General features: G+C 41.2%; 2 protein-coding genes across 6 annotated transcripts in view; one reads left to right on the top strand and one right to left on the bottom strand.

Annotated features, from left to right (window-relative positions):
• The window catches only part of jus (julius seizure), a 452,703-nt gene that overhangs the window by 34,856 nt on the left and 395,148 nt on the right, over window positions 1–22,699 (bottom strand). The gene's annotated exons all lie outside the window — the stretch shown is intronic.
• Window positions 15,088–22,699, top strand: part of LOC135707916 (ATP-binding cassette sub-family C member 4-like) — a 116,118-nt gene continuing 108,506 nt past the window's right edge. Inside the window, exon 1 of the mRNA XM_065229835.1 lies at window positions 15,088–15,253. The gene's annotated coding sequence lies outside the window, so the exon portion shown is untranslated. The remainder of the gene's footprint in view (window positions 15,254–22,699) is intronic.

The raw sequence follows: 22,699 nt of genomic DNA, 5'->3' as shown, positions 1-22,699 counted from the left end.
ACCTAAAACAAACGGTTGAAGCGCAAATATTTGTGTCTTCCTAAATACGGCTTTGGGACCATTGTGCATTGCACAGTGGTCCAGAATGGGAATTAAGCAGGAAAGATGCATTTAGAGCATCAACTTGAAACTTTAGAGAAAATGTGTCTTGAACAAAGTTGTTCTTGGTTATAGATAGGCCCTGATTAGAGAGGGTTTGGTATAAGGGAGGAGCGGACTGGCTGGTTTTCAATCAAACGAACTGTCAAAGCCAGAGCCAATCGAGCAGCGTCTATCTTGATTGCATTGGCAGTGTTGCTAGAAATCACGTAGACATAGGTTGCCAAGGCATTTCGTTTTGAAACCGCTCCTCTCTTATACTAGACCCCAAGGGGCACATCCACGGCACAATTTCGTAGGTATTGTATTGTTCATCAAATATTATTGTATTGTTCACGACTTTTAATATCCTATGAACACAAGACAAATTTCGCACACCTACCACTTCCCATGGCATCCTCAATGGGCTGGCGAACGAATATTACGAATTGGCGCAGCATCTACAACCGGTCAGATATATATAAAATCAGGTCCGATCAGTTCCCATGAGTTATTAACCACAACCAAATTTTTGGGAGATTTTTTTCTTGTCATGCGTCCGACGGCGGTTGCTCCTTCCTACTTAGGCTCTGAACCATTTGGCGAATTATTTTAACTTTTGGTTAAAATTTGACAGATGGAAAGTTATCGATTAACCCTGCTATCCGAGCGTGGTTACTTCTGACAGACAAGAAGTTAAATTTTGACAACTGTGGCTCGAAAACCGGTCGATCAACAGCCCGGGGATTTTCGAACATAGAAAATAACTTTCGAAATGTCACTTTTAACCACGAGTTAAATTTAACTCGGCAAATGGTTCACAGCCTTAGTGTTAGTATTTTTCGATCTTACCCTTGCGATTTTAAACCAAAACACTCATGCTGTTAAAAATACTGGGTTGCCAAATATACCATAATATACACGGAACAAAAATGACACGAAAACCCATTGATTTTCATATAAATTTGCGCTATTGGAATCTATCTATATATTGCGCATTTCACACCAAACTGGACTAATAAGCGCGTTTTCACTTATTAAAAAGTGTGATTAAAGTGCGAGCTTCCGTCCAATCATCTTGGTGTCTTCGGTGCACTTATTTCTTATGATGCAAGCAATAAGTGCTCCGAAGACACCAAAACGATTTGACGCAAAGGTGCACTTTTATCACACTTTTTGCATTTTTGGGGCAGTCCAGTTTCAGATGCAATCAGCAAAATATAAAAATGAATTTCTGTCTGTCTGTCTGTCTGACCCTTATAGACTCGGAAACTACTGAACCGATCGGCGTGTAAATTTGTATGCAGGGGTTTTTGGGGCAGGGAAAGGTTCTTATGATGGTTCGAGACCCCTCCCCCCTCCAGGTTGCTACTGGTCTCCGGAATAGGTGTCTTAAGGTGTTTCGCTGTGAGATCCTTACTCTAGTAACCACTTTGAAACTTTAAGTGCACAATTATCAGCTTCTACGATACGTGCCACAATGAAACTGATACTCCACGTTTGCTGTACTGCAGCATACGTGAAGTAGCAATTTCAGGTGAAATGGGGCATTAATTTCCGAGATGTGTGTAATAGAAAATTCGAAGTGGAAGTATATGAAAAAGTATATGAAAATCATTGACACATAACTATCATTGGATTTTTCAAAGCAATATCTTCATTGGAGTTCCAATGCAATTTTAAGGATTTCACCAATGGTAGCAAACAATCGCAGCTTGCTCTATGACGGACGCTGCCGGCACAATCGGCACTCCTGCGGAACACTTGCGGCGCACTGAGAAACAAGTTGACCCAAGATTGCTGTGCGGAGTGACCTACCCCTTGGATTAACCAGAACTTTTAAGATTCAAGGTCGGTACCCCGGGGGAAGTGGCCAGATTCTTCTTGAACCAAAAACCTCATCTTCATTCCTTTATTTAACGACGGTATCTATTCCGTAATCTAGTGCCAATCACTGACGGACATCGATTGCCATCCATTAACGGCAATCGAATGTGCAGGAAGGCAGCCTCCACACCTGCCTAGGATATCGCACCCATTTAAACACACATGGGCCGGGACCAACGGCTTTACTTCTCTTCCGAAGGAAGACGTGACCAGAGATTTTTATACCTCAGAAAAATCCCACCGACCTCAGCTGGGATTGAACCCAGACCCATTGGGGGTGAGAAAGCAGGCACGCTTAGCACTACACCACAAGCGCCGGCCAAAAACCTCATGCTATATACATCAAACACCAACAATGAGAATTCAAAAATAAGATCATTGGTGGATCTTTCTCAGAAGTTCTCCTCTGAGCTTCTCTGAAGATCTCCTCCGAACTTCTCTGAATTTCTCCTCCGAGTTTCTCTGCAGTTGTTCTCCAAACTTCTCTGAAGTTCTCCCCTGAGCTTCTCTGAAGTTCTCCTCTAAACTTCTCTGAAGTTCTCCTTCAAACTTCTCTGAAGTTCTCGATGCAAACATGTCTGAGTTCTCGTCCCAGGTTCTCTGAAGTTCTTATACGTGCTTCTCTGGAGTACTACTCCGAGCTTCTCTGAAGTTCTCCTCCGTGCTTCTTTGAGATTCAGCTCCAAACTTCTCTGAAGTACTCTTTAAAACTTCTATGCAGTTCTCCTCCGTGCTTCAAATAAATTCTCCTACAAACTTCTCTGAAGTACTCATTAAAACTTCTATGAAGTACTCTTTCAAACTTCTCTGAAGTTCTCGTTCAGAACTTCTCTGAACTTCTAGTTCCAAACTTCTCTGAAATGCTCGTTCCAAACTTCTCTAAAGTTCTCCTCTGAGATTTTTTGAAGTTATCCTCCGAACTTCTCTAAAGTTCTCCATCCAGCTTCTCTTAAGTTGTCCTACAAACTTCTCTCAAGTTCTCCTCCGAGCTTCTCTGAAGCTCTCCTCCGAGCATTTCTGAAGTTCTCCTCCTAGCTTCTCTGAAGTTCTACTCCAAACTTCTGTGAAGTTCTCCTCCAAACTTTTCTGAAGATCTCTTCCCAGCTTCTCTGAAGTACTCCTCCGAGCTTCTCTGAAGTTCAACTCCGTGCTTCTTTGAAATTTTCCTCCAAACTTATCTGAAGCTTTCCTACGAGCTTCTCTGAGTTTTTCTATAAAAAAAAACTTCTCTGAAGTCCTCGTTCCAAACTTTTTTGAAGTTCTCGTTCCAAACTTCTCTGAAGTTCTCGTCCAAACTTCTCTAAAGTTCTCGTCCCAGCTTCTACAAAGTACTCCTCTAAACTTCTTCAGTAGTCCTTCAAAACTTCTCTGAAGTTCTCGTTCCAAACTTCTCTGAAGTTCTTGTTACAAACTTCTGTAAAATTCTCGTTCCAAACTTCTCTGAAGTTTCTTCTAATTTTTTTGAAACTCTCCTCCGAGCTTCTCTAAAGTTCTCCAGCCAGCTTCTCTGAAGTTCTCCTCCAAACTTCTCTGAAGTACTCATTAAAACTTCTATGAAGTACTCTTTCAAACTTCTCTGAAGTTCTCGTTCCGAATTTCTCTGAACTTCTAGTTCCAAACTTCTCTGAAATGCTCGTTCCAAACTAGTCTGCAGTTCTCTCTCTGAGATTTTTTGAAGTTCTCCTCCAAACTTCTCTAAAGTTGTCCACTCCTCCGAGTTTCTATGAATTTTCTTTATTAGAGAGTTGTATAGATTTTTCTCCTTTAGCTTACTTAAATCTTTGGTTTTTATTAGTTAGGTAGGTTCCGATTCAACACATTGTAGTTTCATTTTTATACCTATGATCTTGACTTTTTTACCTAGGGGATGAGTACTTAAGGGGGTTAGATTTTGATAAGTTCTTTAGTGGGAATGACACTGATGAAGACTGCACATTGTAGTCGAAATACGTAGATATGTGGATATACATGGATACATGGATACCAAAATTAATTAAGTGGAATTAAATGGAAGATAACCTTTTTTGCTGTTCTCCTACTAACTTCTCTGAAGCTCTCCTCCAAACTTCTCTTAAGTTCTCCTCCCAACTTCTCTGAAGTTCTTCTCCAAACTTCTCTGAAGGTCTCGTTCCAAAAATCTCTGAAGTTCTCCTCTAAGCTTCTCTGAAGTTCTCCTCTAAACTTTTCTGAATTTCTCGTCCCAGCTTCTCTGAAGTTCTCTTGCAAACTTCTCTGAAGTTCTCTTCCAAACTTCTGAGAACTTCTCGTCCCAGCTTCTCTGAAGTACTCCTCCAAACTTCTCTTAAGGTTTCGTTCCAAACTTCTCTGCAGTTCTCGTACCAAACTTCTCTGAAATTTTCGTCCCAGCTTTTCTGAAGTTCTCCTCAAAGCTTCTCTGAACTCTCCTCTGAGCTTCTCTAAAGTTCTCTTTCGAGCTTCTCTGAAATTCCCCTCCAAACTTCTCTGAAGTTCTCTTCCAAACTTCTCTGAAGTTCTGCTCCAAACTTCTCTGATGTTCTCCTCTGAGCTTCTCTGAAGTTCTCCTCTGAACTTCTCTGAGGTTCTCCTCCAAACTTCTCGAAGTTCTCGTTCCAAAATTCTCTGAAATTCTCGTTCCAGCTTCTCTGAAGTTCTCCAATGAGTTTATTTTAAAGCTCTCATCCGAGCTTCTCTGAAGTTCTCCTCCAAACTTCTCTGAAGTTCTTTTCCAAACTATTTTGAAGTTCTCGTTCCAAACTTCTCTGAAGTTCTCGCCCAAACTTCTCTTAAGTTTGCGTTCCAAACTTCTCGGAAATTCTCGTCCCAGCTTTTTTGAAGTTCTCCGCCGAGCTTCTCTTAAGTTTTCTTCCGAACTTCATTGAAGTTCTCCTCAAAACTTCTCTGAAGCTCTCCTCCAATCTTCTCTGAACCCCTCCAAACTCATTTGAAGTTCGTCTCCGAGCTTCTCTGAACATGATAATAATTTGGTAACACTTATTTTCTAAAGTTTTGAATAATCCCTCGTAATGTTTAAGAATACATTTGCTGCCTATCTTGACGCAAGGGTGCTCGTGTTGTCCGAAAGACGTGCCTCTTAGAAAACGAAATAGTGGACCACATTGTTAATATAATATATTTGGATTTACGTTCTTAACAAATATTTTAATTCTGAGACATGGAAAATTTGTTGCGATCCTGGTGCTTCAAAGTAGTTAAAATTCTTAAAACTCTCGCGTCACTTTTCAAAAGGTCCGAAGAAACAAATGTTAACAAATAAAGTTAAGCGATACCAACTATTGCTCATCTATCATTGTATGTGATACAAAAACACCCATCCAAAATTACTTTCACTTATTTAAGATAGTCATAGGTCAAAAAATTTCCAATGTACAGTTTGAAATGATGGGTACATGATTGTTACTTCGGTCATTCGGACTGCCTAACATGATTGGTGCTCATTTTCTAAAGGCGGGGCCAATCTAAAGTTAGGTATTCTACTCTGAAATCTGTGAAAGGGAATCTAGAATCATGTAGGACAAAACGTCCAATGTAACACTCAGTGATTATGTCATTGAGAAAAATCGTCCAATGTAACATGTCCGAAGTACAACTTGACTAGTCAAAACGTCCTATGTGTTTTTTTTTTCTAAGTTGTAGCATGAAATTCAAAGTAAAGTTTTGATTTTACCGTTTCTACTGAATTTTCAACGTTATCATTCACTGACTACATTAAAAATAGTATTGCAAAATGTATTTGTTTCTAAACAGTTAAAATAGTAATCTGTCGAACTTCAACTTCGATTATCTCAAAATGGTGGATATGTTACATTGCACAGTGGTCCAGAATGCAGATTTAGGTGGAATGATATGTTTTGAGGCTGACATTGAAACTTAGACTAAAAGTCTCTTGTACAAAGTTGTTCCTTATAGTTAGGCCCTCATTTTTATGACAAAGAATTCTAGGGTGGTTCTTATTATCATTAAAATCAAAAATCTAACTTTTTTGTTTGAAGAAATTGTGGTATACATTTTTCGGAAAAGTTATAGATGAGCTAATTCGAAGCAATTTTGTTTAAAAAACTTTTTTTGAATCTCTTAAATTGACCGATTTAGAGCTATTTTCTTAAATTGTGTTAGGGTGTCTCTAAAAAACAGTTGATTTGCTCTAGTTTTCTTATTTCAAATTTCTCAGCAAAGGTGTCTTGAAATAACTTCTAGATCTTTAGAAGGCGCAAATTTTTGCTCCACAAAGCTTGTCAATATATTTTGCCGATCAAGAGTTATTGACGTTTTTCTACTTAAAATATGCCCTTTTCAAATGTTAATATCTCTGGTTGGGGCAAACAAAAAAAAGTTTTTGTTTACGGCATTTGAAAGAGTGTATGTTATTCTCAATAATGTGAAAAAATTGGAGGTATGTTATTTTTTAAACTCGTATTAAATCAACTTGAATTTATTCATATTTTTTACTATAATTGGGCATATATTTTTTTATTAGAAGAGATACAGACAACAAATTTCATGAGGAATTTGAAATAAAAAAGTTAGTGCTAGAATTTTTTTTTTCAGGAACACCCTAAGTCAACTCCGAAGATTTATTATAAAATGAGAACGTTAAGAGATAGAAAAAATGTTTCTTCGACAAAGTTGCTTGAAATCAACTTAGCTATAACTTTTTAAAACACCACATGTGTTTACTATGTAAAACAAAAAAGTTAGTTTTAAAAATCCCTTAATTTGAAGACCACCCTGACGTTTGCAAACACCAAAAGAAGGGAATTTTTAAGCACAAAAATTTCTTTGAAGACATTAAGTGTCCAAATATTGAAACAAATGTTTTACCACATTTTATTTAAATTTGTCATTAGAGTGGTCCTATGAAAGCCATCTTTTGCCAATAACTTTTTTATTTCAAATTTCTCATGAAAGTCATGTTCTAGAGACTTTTTAAGCGCTTTAAAATACACGTTTGATATTAAAAATTGTGGTCTGTATCTCTTCTAATAAAAAAGATATACTCAATTATAGTAAAAAATATGAATAAATTCAAATTGATTTAATACGAGTTTAAAAAATAATATTCTCAATAATGTGAAAAAAAAAATTGAGGTATAACATAATCCCTTTCAAATGCTGTAAAAATACTTTTTGTTTTGTTTGCCCCAACCAGAGATATCACCATTTGAAGAGGACATATTTTTTAGTAGAAAAACGTCAATAACTCTTGATCGGCGAAAGATATTGATAAGATTTGTGCAGCAAAAATTTGCGCCTTCTAAAGATCTAAAATTTATTACAAGGCACCTTTGCTGAGTAATTTGAAATAAGAAAACTAGAGCATAACAACGGTTTTTTTTAGAGACACCCTAACGCAATTCAAGAAAATAGCTCTAAATCGGTCAATTTAAGAGATACAAAAAAGTTTTTTTGAACAAAGTTGCTTGAAATTAGCTCATCATCTATAACTTAGCTGAAGAGTGTATACCACAATTTCTTCAAACAAAAAAGTTAGATTTTTGATTTTAATGATAATAAGAACCACCCTAGAATTCATTGTCATAAAAATGAGGGCCTAACTATAGGAACAACTTTGTACAAGAGACTTTTAGTCTAAGTTTCAATTTCAATTTCAAACTCAAAACATATCATTCCACCTAAATCTGCATTCTGGACCACTCATTGGTCTATTTGAAAAGTGACTGTGTCGAGGATTGTGTTATGTAATTTTGAAAAATACATCGGTAACTACACATCAATTGAAAGAGTGATTTGCACAGTGATTTTTTTTTCGATCCCATAGACTTTCATCACGATTTTTAAATCCAGATTCAGCGCTTTTTGATTAACTAACTTACAGCTCAATCCCATACAGTGTACCGCTGAGGGGCGCTAAGATGGTCATTTTTGCTAATGTGATCGCACTTATTTAAAATAGTTCCAGTGTACCTAAATTGATGACAGTTTGAAATTCGGTTTTGTGTGGGTGCAAAGAGCGCCCAATGCTTCTCTTTGCAGTGTGCTGAACATTCAGCACTATAGCAGGAACTCGAAGTAAGCCATGATGAGCGTTGTGAGGACAACGAACTTGACACTGCATTTTCCTCTCTCAATCATCAACCACCGTGGAGGTAAGACGTTCGGCGATATCGGGCAGATTCCTTTCCGGCTGATGGTCAGTTATCCACAATGGCGATCCTGCCAGGAGTTGCAACAACCAACCTTTGCTGCAACGCAAAAATCAGAACCTCGATTAGAAGCCGGAAAGGAATCTCCCAAAATTTTCAACGGCACACAAAAAAAAAAGAATATATATAAAAATAAAGTGAGGTTAGATAGAGCGGATTAGAAAAATCGCGCTTTGATTTTTTTTATGCATAAAACGCAAATCTATTAAGATTGTGCATAAGATGAGCGGATCAGATAGATTGCGCATTGGGGAAGTGGACATAAAATGTCGCGCAAGCGGATCAAAACGTCGCGCATTTGAAAAGCGGATCGGAAAGGTGAAATGATGACAGGTTCTTAGCAGCGGATCTTACGATCGCGCATCGGACACATTGTGAGAGCAACCTCAGTATTATTAGCATAATCTCTTTACTAGCGAAACACTCACGCTAATTTGAATCTTTGCACTTGTCACTACAGAATAATACAAGGTTCTTAAAACGAAAATAAAATGGCGAATGATGGCAGGTATGTTCGAGTGGCTGACGAACCAACCGGGTGCGTTGAGGAAGATGTTCAAATCGATAACCAAATCGACTCTGAGATGATTTCTAGTAGCGACAGCAGCAGCATCTCAGAGAGTGATGCTAGTGACTCCAATACCGATACACACGATGACAAAAAAATCGGACTCGGATGGTACATCTGCTTATTCATCGAGATCACCATCGGATAGCCCATCTACCCCTGAAGCAATCCGCACCGAAAACGCAAGCCAGGACACACTGAAACACACCAGTAACGCCGAACGTATCGACCGTCAAATTCTGGACCGACGATGACCGGAAATGCTGATAACAGCTGGAACCTCTCTAACGAAGTAAACGCTTGTGCAACTGTCGTTGGAAGTTCATCCTCCAGCATCCGCTGGGACCACATGAAACCGTTTCCAAGTGGCATCGCCACCAATAAAATGTGGGAGGAATGGAATCGTTACTTAGAAAACTTCGAGATAGGTGCTTCGCTCGGTAACGTTAATAATCCAATTAAGAGGACTCAATTACTCTTCCTCTCCATGGGTGACGAACTGCAAGGAATCGTGAAAGCCGCAAAGCTTCGCCCAAGCTTGACAAACCCGGACTGCTACCGAGTCTTCGTTACGAACGTCAAAACTTAACTACGGTCGATGACTAACACGGCAGCAGAGCACGAGGCTTTTTCTAGAATGAAGCAGGAAAACGGTGAATCAGCGGTCGCTTTTCACGCCCGGTTGATGTGTTAAGTACGGTCGTGCAACTACAGCGTTGACGACGAGGACAGATTCGTGCGTGCACAGTTATTAAGTGGACTTAGGAACAGAGAACTCGTGAAACAGGGTAGGATCTATGGCCATGAAACGAATTTTATCGTACAATCCGCTACGAGGGATGAGGCTTTCAAATCTGAGATGCGTCAACAGGACGACCCAAGTATTTTCTAAGTCAGGAGAGCATATCGGCCATCATCATCCTCGTACAACTCCAACGATCGCAAGCGTCCAAATGTAGTCAATCGCGAGAATGGACCACCGACTAAACAGCATCGCAACAACGATATGATTCAGCGCCAACGACCTCTAGGACGCCGCCTGCGATGTACACGTTGCTTCTTATTCAACCACCGAAACGGACAATGTCCCGCATTGAACCGTAATTGCAACGGATACGGTAAATGAGCCCATTTTGCGGCGGCCTGTCCAGGAAAACGACATTAATCATTCCTTCTGACTAGGATTGGGCGATCTTGGATCGATCTTTGGAAGATCGATCTTTTACATCCTGATTTCAAATACCATGCAATGAGGTACAGAGAGAGGTGAAGCAGATTGTAAAATATTGTTGAATAACCATAATAAAAATAACCATAAAAGAGAGCTTAACGACGTGTTCGGGGTATCATCCAAACCATTTGTGGGATAGTTTACCCATCCGAGAAACAGTTCGTTTATGGTATTTGTTTATTAGGGTAGTAAACCAAAAAAACGAAAACGCAATTAGTGACGTCGCTAATTGCTTGTATCGTACAGTGGTTTCACTTACACAACTTAATCGATTGCTTCACCTCGAGTTGGCACCATTGAATGCCATGAGCGCAGCCCAATCGAAAACAAGCCTTTTGCATGCCGTGAATATACCCAGTCATCGAAAACACTCCCTTTATAACACGCTAATCTTAGATCACCTAAAATTAGGTATTTTCTTTTACCAAAAATTATCGAACAACTACATCTGATCATCTGAACGTAACCTTCAGCAAGGCTCATCAGCCATATACATATGAGACAATTGTGATTCCAAAATAGAATCTGGGAGCAGTACACAGAAAAAAAAAGTTGTTGAATATTACATCCAAACTGCTGCAACCAGGTCAATCCATCGGTTGTGTTATATAACGTTGTACGATGTACATCGGTTTCGCGAACAAAATTACATCCATTGATGTAATATTGTATCTGCTTTTTGCTATTATATCATTATTTCAGCTTGAATTACATTGATCGATATTACATTTTTTGCTGTGTACTACCATAGAGGTGTTGGTAATACACTCTAAACTAATTTTTAGTAACGACTTTCCCCATGATTCTCATGTAACCTCATATTTTTTTCCTTTGGTTTTGTTTTTTTTCCGTCGATCTTGTTTTCCGTGCTGAGCACCAATGCTACCGACGTGCCAGGAAGGCAGCTCCCACACCTGGACCCTACCTATCGACCCATCAACTCATGAACCGGGGACCAACGGCTTTACTTCCCATCCGAAGGAAGGCGTGATCAGAGATGTTATGCCTCAGAACATCCCGGCGGCGCTGACTGGGATTGAACCCAGGCCTGCTGGGGTGAGAGGTAATCACGCTTACCACTACACCACCGGCACCTTTAACCTCATATATTATCGGGACAGTGACAATATTCGGAAACGGCGTGCCTGAAATAGCATTGTACTAATTTAGTTCCATGTACATGTGAGTAACTTAATTAATGTATAGTTCATAATAAGGAAAGTTAACCTTTGGTTAATGGAATAAATAATAGCTTTTTTTTTATGAGTGAAAGGGAGATATGTGTGGGTGCAAAGAGCGCCCAATGCTTCTCTTTGCAGTGTGCTAAACATTCAGCACTATAAAGGGTGATACGGTCAAAATTTGGTCAATATCAACTTGAAGTATTTCTTTCAATTTTGCATTTAAAAAACCTGAACACCCCTCATTTTGAAGGTGTGTGTGTGTAGAATGTTGCTCCTATTTTGATTTTGGAATTCACTCTTCAGTTGTTAAAATGCCGTCCAAGCAAGAAGAGCAGCGTATCAAAATTTTGCTCGCGCATCGCGAAAATCCGAGCTACTCGCACGCAAAGTTGGCAAAATCGCTAAAAGTTGCCAAATCAACCGTTACAAATATAATTAAAGTGTTTGGGGAACGTTTGTCGACAGCCAGGAAGTCTGGATCGGGGGGAAATCGAAAACCGGAAGCCGCTGAGACGACAAAGAGAGTTGCCGGTAGTTTCAAGCGAAACCCTAACCTCTCTCTCCGAGATGCCGCAAATAAGCTGGGTGTATCGTCTACAACCGTGCATCGAGCCAAAAAACGAGCCGGACTATCGACTTACAAGAAGGTAGTGACTCCAAATCGCGATGATAAACAAAATACGACGGCCAAAGCGCGATCCCGGAGGCTGTACACGACGATGCTGACGAAGTTTGACTGCGTGGTAATGGACGACGAAACCTACGTCAAAGCCGACTACAAGCAGCTTCCAGGACAGGAGTTTTATACGGCAAAAGGAAGGGGAAAGGTAGCAGATGTTTTCAAGCACATGTAACTGTCAAAGTTCGCAAAGAAATATCTGGTTTGGCAAGCCATCTGTACCTGTGGCTTGAAAAGCAGCATTTTCATAGCTTCCGGGACTGTCAACCAAGAAATTTACGTGAAAGAGTGTTTGAATAAACGTCTGCTGCCTTTCCTGAAGAAACACGGTTGTTCCGTACTGTTTTGGCCGGATTTGGCATCTTGCCATTACGGTAAAAAGGCCATGGAGTGGTACGCCGCCAGCAACGTGCAGGTGGTTCCCAAGGACAAGAACCCTCCCAACACGCCAGAGCTCCGCCCAATTGAGAAATACTGGGCTATTGTCAAGCGGAACCTAAAGAAGACCAAAAAAACTGCTAAGGGCGAGCAGCAGTTCAAGGCAAACTGGCTTTCTGCGGCGAAGAAGGTGGACAAGGTGGCTGTACAAAGTCTGATGGCAGGGGTCAAGCGTAAGGCCCGGCAATTCGGATTTGGAAAAGCGGAAGCCTAACTGAATATTTTTCCTGAATTTTATACTAATTGAACTTGAAAAAGAAATTTAATTTGATTTTTTAAATAAACGATTTCACCGATTTACACGCGTTTTCCCTTGACCAAATTTTGACCGTATCACCCTTTAGCAGGAACTCGAAGTAAGCCATGATGATCGTTGTGAGGACAGCGAACTTGACACTGCATTTTCCTCTCTCAATTATCAACCACCGTGGAGGTAAGACGTTCGGCGATATCGGGCAGATTCCTTTCCGGCTGATGGTCAGTTATCCACAGGTTTCATTTTACATGCAGGTTATGAATATGCATTTACCTCAATACCCTTAAAGAACGCAATTGTCAGTGACGGGGGAGGCATATGGTTCATTTTCACAATAAGAAAAAATACGAAATACTCAGACCATATTTCGTGTAGGTAACTAATTTTACTTTTGCGTGTAGGAGAATCCAAAATACGTTCAATGCATCATTCATAGAAATACAATGTACTCCACACCTAGTAAGTATAAGTAGGTCTGTATATATCGATTGGCGGTGACTCGTAGTAACCGGCCGCCTGATACGATGGCAACATAAACTAGCTAACAAACAAATGCCGACGATGCCGTCTGTAGGTAGATATTTTGGAAGAGTCCTTCTTCTTTTTCTTCCAACCATTCGCTTCACTGACCTTGTCTACATGGTAGATTATGCCCAAAATTAGGGCTGCGATGGGGTGGGAGGGATAGCGGCATTCTTCTTCTCCGTGGCTATTACGTCCCATCAGGAAGTTTATGTTCGCCCTCAATAGCACATCCACTGTTAGATGAAAGCTTCCTGAAGTTGTATTTGAACGAACCAAAAATCGAACCCGTCACCTCCAACATGGTCTTGCCTAGTAGCTTTACCTACTAAGCTTAGAAGGGCCCCGCGACATAGAAACGGGAAAACATTGTTCGCACTCGGTCAAGGGCAGCGTCCTGCTCTCAATCGTGGCATAATTACAACATTGTTGAACACGCACTCTCAGTCAGTCTCCCTAAACGGCAGGTTGTTCATGAAGTATTCAAAAGATATCCAGATATCATGTAGATATTTTTTAAACATTGTTTGTTTGTTTGTGTATATGTTTATGATACTCCTAATGAAAATCAGGAAAAAAGATCATTGTCCGGGAAATGAAATTTCGTTTAGGAATCAAAATGGAACCAGCTTTACTTTGATTTGATCTAGAAATGAACTTTGCCGAACATGCTTTCACGAATTCCGAATTATGTTTCAAAATGAGAAAAAGCTTAACCTCACCGAATAAGTCGGGATTGAGGCCGGGAACAAAATCAACAACAATGAAGCCTAAAAGCAAAGCGATTTAGCCTAAAAACCGCGAAAAATAAACATCTCAATCCAAATAGCCCATCAAAGTTATTGGTCATTAGGGTAGTCCAACGCCATACAAAGCATTTCAAGCGTCAACAAAAGTCTTTATATAGAGCTATTTCCTGGGAGCGTGTAACAAAGTAACAGTTTTAGTTCGTTTGCATTTCAAACATCTTATTAACGACAATTTCATATGAAAATTCCAGGCAACTATAATTCTAGCCTAGCAACTCCAAACCGTTCAATTATGTTTGACTGAATCGACAATTCATCAATAATTCAGCTTAAAAAATCGCTCCCAGTAGCTACGTTTCATGATTGCATTTCCCATTTTTTTTCATCCCACCCACAGTCGTATCACCATCGTTGTCGACACATTCACACTAAATTTCTTTTAATTACCCTCTTCCACCATTTGGTTCGGCGTTCTACGAAGCTTCCGTGATTGAAATTTCCTCAATTACACACGCAAACCATCCATGGGGAAAACCATTTATCCGCTCAGCCTAGAGGACCTGTCCTACATATTCATCAAAGTCCCGCTTCGTTCGCTCTCCTCCATTCCGCTTTCAACCATTTACCAACCATATTTTTTCCCTCGAAAGAGCTGCAATGCGACATCCGCTTCCAGTTCGGCGCCTCACTTTGTCTGTGGGTACCTACTAGGTACCTGACTCAGGGTTCGAGTTTTCCTCAGTCACAATATTTTGGTTCGTTGCCAAGCAAAAAACAGGACCAACCACACACACACATACATATATCGTATGAATTTACGCTTTTCCGCAACACACCCATTCTACCGTTGTTGCCATCGAATCCATTCGTGATCGTGACATAGTGCACGACGGCGATGGTGGAAAAGTTCTCGGTCGGTGAGAGAATGAGCGGAGGAGCTAGGGAGAGGAAGAGCGCGATCAGCTGTGTGTGATTATCATCAACAGAACAAGGCAAGCGGTTGCCAACGATACCAGTGGTGTTACATTTTCCAATCTGTATTTTGAGCACAGCCAAAATCTGTACAAATCCGTATAGTTTCTACAAAAATCTGTATCGGAAAATCTTATTAAAATCCAGGAAAATCTGTACATGTGGCATAGTTGAACGATACGCGTGAAAAGTGCGTGCGGCGAAGGAGAGCGACTTGTTATCAACTGCACGAGAGAGCAGCTCGCGATTAGCTCTCTGCCTCTTGCTCAATCTCATCGTGTTCGCTCGGAGAGGACAACAACGGAAAGGATGTTCAACAGCGACTGGCGACCCTCGTCGAGCAGTTAGTTGCTATTACTGATTGGTGTGGTTTTCGCGTATAATTCAACACCGGAACGGTTTCCCAGCGTGTTCGCGACGTCAATTGAGTCTTTAAGGTGAAGAAAGTGATTCACTTATCGTGTAGAATCTAATCGTTTAGTTGAGCTGAGACAACATTCGTCCACAATCGGAGAAATTCGTCAGGTGAGAGAAGCTGTGAGCTTCATGTGCGATCTTGGCCTTATTGTGCTATTTCCGCGCTCGGTGAAGACGCTGCGAAGACGGAGATACGCCGCGACGCAAACCAATTGGGCTCAATTGATTCGAGTTGATTGGCTACAATCGACAATTGGTTCCAGGACGGATTCCCGCCCGCATGGTCAGCTTCGTGGTAGAATGACTTCATATTCGATGATTATCGACCGCCGAGGACAGGCGGGTTTGGCAGTGAAATTCTAAACGATGGCGATTGGCGCGCTTATCAATGTTTTGGCTCTCTCTCTCTCTCTCTCCCTCGCTCATCGTTCCCTTCTACAGCTAGGTTGGCATTCGAAATGAATGAGATTTCGTAACTCAAAAGCAGAGGAAGTCAAGGTCCCACACGCCTGGGCGGGCGTGTAGAATGAAAATTGATGGTCGAAGAGGTGATTACGATTCGAATGTTTGTGTTTTGAAGGAAGAGATTCTGTTTACACACTTTGGATGGAGTTATGAAATTTTCGCAAACATCAGGTCGGACGGGTTAAGCGATGAGTATGATTGGAATCAATTCAATGCGCAAGAAGCGTTATCGCTACCACTATTTCATAACGGAGAACAGATAAACAGAGCGTTTTATGCTAATCACCTTGGAGGTGTTTACTGCGATGAGTAACGATGAATAATTACACTGAATTACGGATGGGGCCATTTTGGGGAATTCGTGCAGTAAGGTGAGAATCTATTGTGGAGCAGATGATTGGAGCCGGAAAGTAGGCCCTTAAATACTCTGGAGGTGTTTTTAAGTCTTGAATAGTCGTTTTTTTTTCAACACTGTGGTAGAACCATCGATCTTTCAAATGCATCTTTCTCAATGGCAAAAGACCCTACACTTTCAGTGCGAGGTGGTAAACAAGCGACCGTAGTTAATTGCAATATCAAATAACCCTATAAATTAAGAAAAACAACAACAACAATGTTGAAAAATTTAGCCTTATGGCGTACTTAACTTGACAATGCGTTTCACTGAGCTATCTAAGCCCTGTAGTGTTTAAATTTAAATGTGTATCACAATGTTGACAACCATCAACATTTTGACCAGCTCCCTGATCGATATATCACATTTTGTTTTCAATTATAAATGTGCGCAACAATTTTAAGTGACCCTTGCTTTCGTTGTTATGTGGAAATCGAGGTAGGCCGTGCATTGAAACTGACGTGTATTGTTTTTGCTGCTGCTATATTTTCTCGCGATTTTTACCTGGTATTTAGTGAACATTTAGGGCATACAATGTAAAACTCATTTAGCAAGGAGGGGACGTAGTGGTTAACATCCATACCTCTCACGCCAAAGTCACGAGTTCAAATGCCGGAGAAGTCACGAATGACTCAAGAGTGTTAAAGGGAATATCGTACATGACGCCCGAAAACTTTTTCAATAATTTCACGTGTGTTTATATGTGCTGTGTTTGGTTATTTAAAAAATAAGCAACAAACGAACATAACCGTGAGTGAACAAACCAGTGCTATTCCTATTTCCAAATAATACTAAATAGGGTACATGTTCCCAACTACTGTCTAATATGAAGCCGTCAATTACTTCAGGTAATCAGAGATCTCCATAAAGTACTCAGAATATTTTTGACGTAGACTACGTCTTACGGGAAGGTACTGTGCCGAAAGAAATTCCTGCTATACCAAGTGGTAGATTTTGGCTTCTTTTAAGTTACTAGTGCTGCCGAGGTCGAAGTATCATTCCCGAGCAGATCGCTGATGCTGGAAGTTAGGCAGAGTGACTCCCGAAGATTTTGGAACTCCGGGCAGTTGCACCGGATGTGTTCGACAGTGTAGGGTACCCCACAGATGATGCAGCTTCTGCGGAACGGCAGGCCACCATAGTTATAGTAGAGTTTGGTGTGCCCGGTTCGAAGCCGCGAAATCACGCGTTGATCCCTCAGGTTGTCCAGTTGGTTGACCCTTTGACTTTGCGGATGAAGTTCAGTTCTGTTGCGGAACCACTCGGCTTCCCATGCCGCTCGAATGGTCCTCATGATCCACCGTCTGACGTCCTGTAGGGGTACCTTGTTGGTGAGTCTGGGACCCGATGTCCCGGCTCCGGCAAGGTGATCAGCAGACGCGTTATCAGTGTCCGGGAATCCATGTGTACACGGTGTTCCGTGGGGCGTACTTGATAATCGCCTGGATCCATGGGTGTTTTGGTGCTTCCGAAGTGATCGCTTGAACGACGCTGTGTCAGTTGGTTAATATAAGTATCGGTTTGTTGGCTGGCGTCGTAGCGGCACGGGAGAAAACCGAGCATTGTGGAGGAAGACTGCTGCTTTCAGCAATACTGTCTCCAAAAATCCCGATACCTACTTCGTTTATCGATCGGGAGCCGTCGGTGTACCGATGTACGTGGTCGGCATAGTTGGACCCAAGTAACTCGGCGACCGATCTGCGCAAAATCATGGATGCATCCCCTGCTTTGAAGCGGGTCTTGATCCGATTGTCCAATTGGATTCGTGAAGAGTGCCAACTTTTCTCTCCATGCCAATGGACTTTGGCCACTGGGGGTAGGTCGATGTCGGCGGCCGTGCGGAGGACTCTGTTCCCCTCGTCGAGGAGAAAGATCCTATTGTTTCCGGAGGTCTTGGCGGAAAAGGCGGCAGCTTTTGTGGCAATATTTACGTTTAAGCAGAACCGGAAAGGAAGAAGACCCGCTTCGATGCATGCGGCGTCTGCTGGAGTGGATGGCAGGAGACCAGATATGATGCGGATGTAGCTGTTGTAGACTGGTGCTAGGGTTCTAACCAGCTTCTCGGTAGCGATGCAAGTAATTTCCGTCCCGTAAAGCAACCTACTGTTGTTGGATCGGTGAGCTGAGAGATCGTTTCAACGAGGTTGAGTCTACTTCGGCAGTCCTTTTTGACCTGTTGGAAATGCTGGTCGAAGGAGAGCGTTCGGTCGATCAGTACGCCGAGGACGCGAACTGTTTTCCTGTTTGGAATGGCTTGGTCGTGGATCGTAATTGGGGTGCTATTGACTCGGTGCTGAGACGGACATACGTGGCATCGGATGCTCTTCCTGGCGGATAGCTGGAAACCCATCGAGTCGGTCATCGCTTGCGCTTGCCGCAGGGTTCGGATCTGTGTAGGACCGGTGGCCTCAATCAGCACATGTCAGCGTAAACAAATATGTAAATGCTCCCAGGTAGCCGGTCAAATACCCCGTTCATTGCCACCAGAAACAACGTGACTGCGATAACGGAGCCTTGAGGGACTCCGGTCTCCTCGTTGAAACTTTTCGACCGCGTGTTCCCCACCAATACACGGAATGACCGGTCGGTCAAGAAATTTCGTATGAAATACATCATATGCCCCTTCAAGCCCCAGTTTGTAAGTTTTTTTCAGGACGGCTGGCGTTCACGTCCGGTTGAAAGCCTTGGAGATGTCCAAAGAGATGATTTCAACGTGGTGTTCCTGGTCGTAAGCTTCCTTGAGGACGTCCCCGAGAGTGGCAAAGTACGTGGACGTACCGAAACCTTGTCGAAAGGCATGCTGTCGGTGGTCGAGCAGCAGCAGCAGTTAGAAAAGGCAGCAGTTCCTGTCAAGCGCGCAACGTTCGAGTTTTGCACCTCGAACCTTGCGCGTCGTTCCCGTTCCCGTCGCTGATTGCTGGCAGCGCCGTCGCCTCGATGGTGCAAGCGCTTCGAAGTCAATCAACCTCCTTGCCTGAATGATAATGAACCCGCGTTCTACAAATCTCGATTACTTTTTCGAAAGGACAAATCTCAGCTTTTGTAAACAACGCATTTTATCGTCGGTTTGGCGTAACTGATAGCTCACTCACGTATACTAACACCACTATATAAGGCAGGGGAAAATTTCCCCTATCTGATGGTTGTGTTAGCATGCGTGGGTGAGCGACTAGTTACTCCAAATCGACGATCAAATGCGTTGTTTGCAAAAGCTGATACGTCCCTTCGAAAACGTAATCAAGAAATACTTATTGGGCTGCGCCGAGTTAAATTTGAAATCAGGGCCATCCATAAATGACGTAGAATTTTTGACCAATTAAGGTGATTCTTTGTAGAGTCCAAAAATGGCCGCTGCGTAGGTTATACATATACTTCCACTTCGAATTTTCAAATACAAAAAAAAAAAAATTGGAAATCAGTGCTCAATTTCACCTGAAATTGCTACTTCATGTATGCTGCAGTGCAGCAAATGTAGAGTAACAATTTGAATGTTGCACATGTCGTAAAAGCTTATATTTGTGCACTTAATGTTTCGAAGTGGTTCCGGAAATAAGGATGTCACTGCGAATCCTCTTAACCCCCCTTCCCCATTGTAGCGTGTTTTGCTATACCTAATACATGGCCGGTCACAACTTCTGAAACCCATCTCCCCCTTTAACTACTACGTTATGAAAGTTCTCTGAGCATTGGACAACAATGAAAATCAGCAGCACATACACAAAACGGGTTGGACATTTATGCAAAATTTCGGTATTGATCGTGAATATCTCGCGATCAGAACATTTTAGCTTCAAATCCCTCTATTTAATTGTCGGTACATCTTTTATCTATTTATTGGATTAAAAAAAAAACGAATACTAAATATTGTTTTTTTTTTTAGATTTCGTGCGTTTTGTGAACGCACATCCATCGTACACATATATTTCTGTACCAAGCACTAAAATTATCAGACGGTACCTATATTTATGCTTTTAGAAAAGCTATGAAAGTCCATCCTTCATGGAAAATTATGCTATCAGAACGGTTTATAAAATCCCAGATAATTTGCTGATGCAAGCGAGGCATAGCAAGCCGTTCGATTGCAAAATTCTCCAAGTAGGAGGGACTTACGATGCTTATCTCTTAGCGTAAATAGAGGAACCGTCAATTTTTTTTTTCAAAATGTACAAAGGACCGAAATTATAGGTTACTTCTACTGTATTTTCAATCATTATCTAGAAAAATGCACGAGAATTACACTACACAACCGTAGTCTACGTCAACCATGTGGTCTGTCCTATACACAAGCCCACCAATTTTTGTTTTCAAATCTTCAGGTTGATCCCAAACTGTCCAACAATTCAAATAATGTCTCTCAGATCTTCTCTTACAAAACCAGACGAATCTAAATTTTTCCAAAGATCTTCAGGTGATCAGAGATCTCGAAAAACTTCTCCAGAGTTTTTAATACTTCTGGTTGATCAATTATTCTGAAGATCTTCTACTGTCCAATAGTTCAAATCACGTCTCTTATGATAGCACGTTGCTCAGGAATTATTCCAAAGGCCATCAGGTGATCAGAGATCTTCATTAAATTCTCAGGATATGTTTTCAAGCCATCAGGTTGGTACCATTCTGAAGGTATCCAACAATTCAAATTGCGTCACTCAGATATTCTCTTATGATATCAGGTGACTCAGAAATTATTCCAAAGACCTTCAGGTGATCAAATATCTTCAAAAACTTCTTTGGATATTTCTTCAATACTTCAACTATTATTCTAAAGCTCTTCAATTGTCCAACAATTCAAATCAGGTCTCTTGGATAGTCAACCATGACATCAGGATCACAGACAAACAGACGTAACTCTTCATTGTGTATCTTCGTTCATGCATTTAATGGTTAATTTGAATATTATCAGTTCCGTGAACTACTCGCCGCAGCGCTGGCATCGGATCACTTTGACGTTTCTATACATTCTATAGAACTTTTATGCAATATTGTTTACGAGCTAGCTAGCAAGCTTATTTTCCGCGAGAAGCCAGAGAGATGTCGTTACTGAGGTTATATGTTTTGAGATAATATGTTTTCAAGAACAAGTTTTTCAAAGAGTTACGTCTGTTTGTCTGTGCCAGGATGATCATACATTATTTAAAAAATATCAGGTAATCAGTTATATCCATGAAAATCCTTAAGATATTTTTTCAAGACATGAGGTTCATGAGGTACCAGTGTGAACATCTCAAACAGTTCAATAATTCAAATCACGTCTCTTAGACATTCTCTCGTGGAACCAGGTGACTCAGAAAACATTTATAAGACCATCAGAGATCTCCGAAGCCTTAGCTGGATTTTTTTTCAATACGTCAGGTTGGTCCAAGTATTATTCTAAAGATCTCATACTGTCCAACAATTGAGTTCACGTCTTTCAGATATCCTCTCAACTATCTAGGTTACTCAGAAATTATTCCAAAGACTTCCAGGGGCTCAGAGAAAAACTTCTCAGGATATTTTTCAATATATCAGATCTTCAACTGTCCAACCATTTTAATCACGGCTAAGATTCTCTCATGAAATCAGGTGTCTTAGAAATGATTGCAAAGTTTTATGAAATTCGAAGAAGGTCGAATCTGATCGTTTCGTCATTTGGCGTGGATCTACTCAAATGGAACGCAGCCCCAGTTTTACAAAATCCAAGCAATTTTTCTGAGTCCGGTGCTGCCCCGAACTTTGTGATTCCATAATTGCGATATCATCGTGAACGAATTTGGAACATTGTTCAGTTCGTTTCGCATTTCGCCTTTAGTAGGTGAGTTTATGTGACGTCACACATTCACGTGTTCAAGCCTATGAAAAGAAGTTCATTCATCGCGACAAGCGGCGCGCTTTGTACCGTGCTGTGACGTCGCTTCTGATGAGATAGACACCATTCAGACACACGGCTTGGCAGTCAAGGTCGCACTTGCTCTTCCTAGAGATTATGTTGTATATGCTCTATGGCCAAAACATTACACACCGTCGTCGGATTCCCGTGTGTAGGTATTTCAATTTCGAACAAGTCATGCTGAACAATGGAGATGGTCCTAAGTGACATTGACGGATTCTCTTTGCATCTCCACGGTCAACTATTCTCAACACACAGTTCAATAAAATAAGCTATTATCTAGCATCTAATACGGCTAGAAACGGTTTTGTGGCAAAGTTATCGACGAAAGAGAAAGTCGATGATGAGAATCGATCATTCTTACTTAGGACCTAAGCCATTGTTCGGCTTGAATGTAATCTCCCACAGAGAAATACAGAACCAAGAGGGAAAATCTCGAAAGCCGAAAACAAGCGCGTGGCTTTGTTTATTTACTCACGCTCAGTCTGTTACCCTTGGGCAGGGGTGGTGGGGGTAAAATGGGCACCTTATGGATATTGATGAATATAAGTGTATTCTGAATATCTAGTTATGTCCTTTGATATCCTATGATACTTCATATTCTACAATTTTAAATTAAAACCAAAATCGCTTTCTTGTTGAATTTTCTTGTGGAGCTGGGGGTAAAACGGACAAGCGTTGGTCTATAATGGGCATTCGATCGAAAGGTTGGAAAAGCATTTGTTGTGATTCGCACTGATTGCGAATTTCATCTCGCTTCTGTCACCACAAAAAAAAAACGGGCAACGAAATCGTTCGCAGTGTAAATAATTGCTTCAAGTCTGTATGTGCT

The sequence above is a fragment of the Ochlerotatus camptorhynchus genome, unplaced genomic scaffold, assembly GCF_037179485.1.
Source record: "Ochlerotatus camptorhynchus isolate MF236.1 unplaced genomic scaffold, CSIRO-AGI_Acam_v1.1 ptg000323l, whole genome shotgun sequence".
NCBI classification, from domain to species: domain Eukaryota; kingdom Metazoa; phylum Arthropoda; class Insecta; order Diptera; family Culicidae; genus Ochlerotatus; species Ochlerotatus camptorhynchus.
This window is presented reverse-complemented; position numbering and strand designations above follow the sequence as displayed.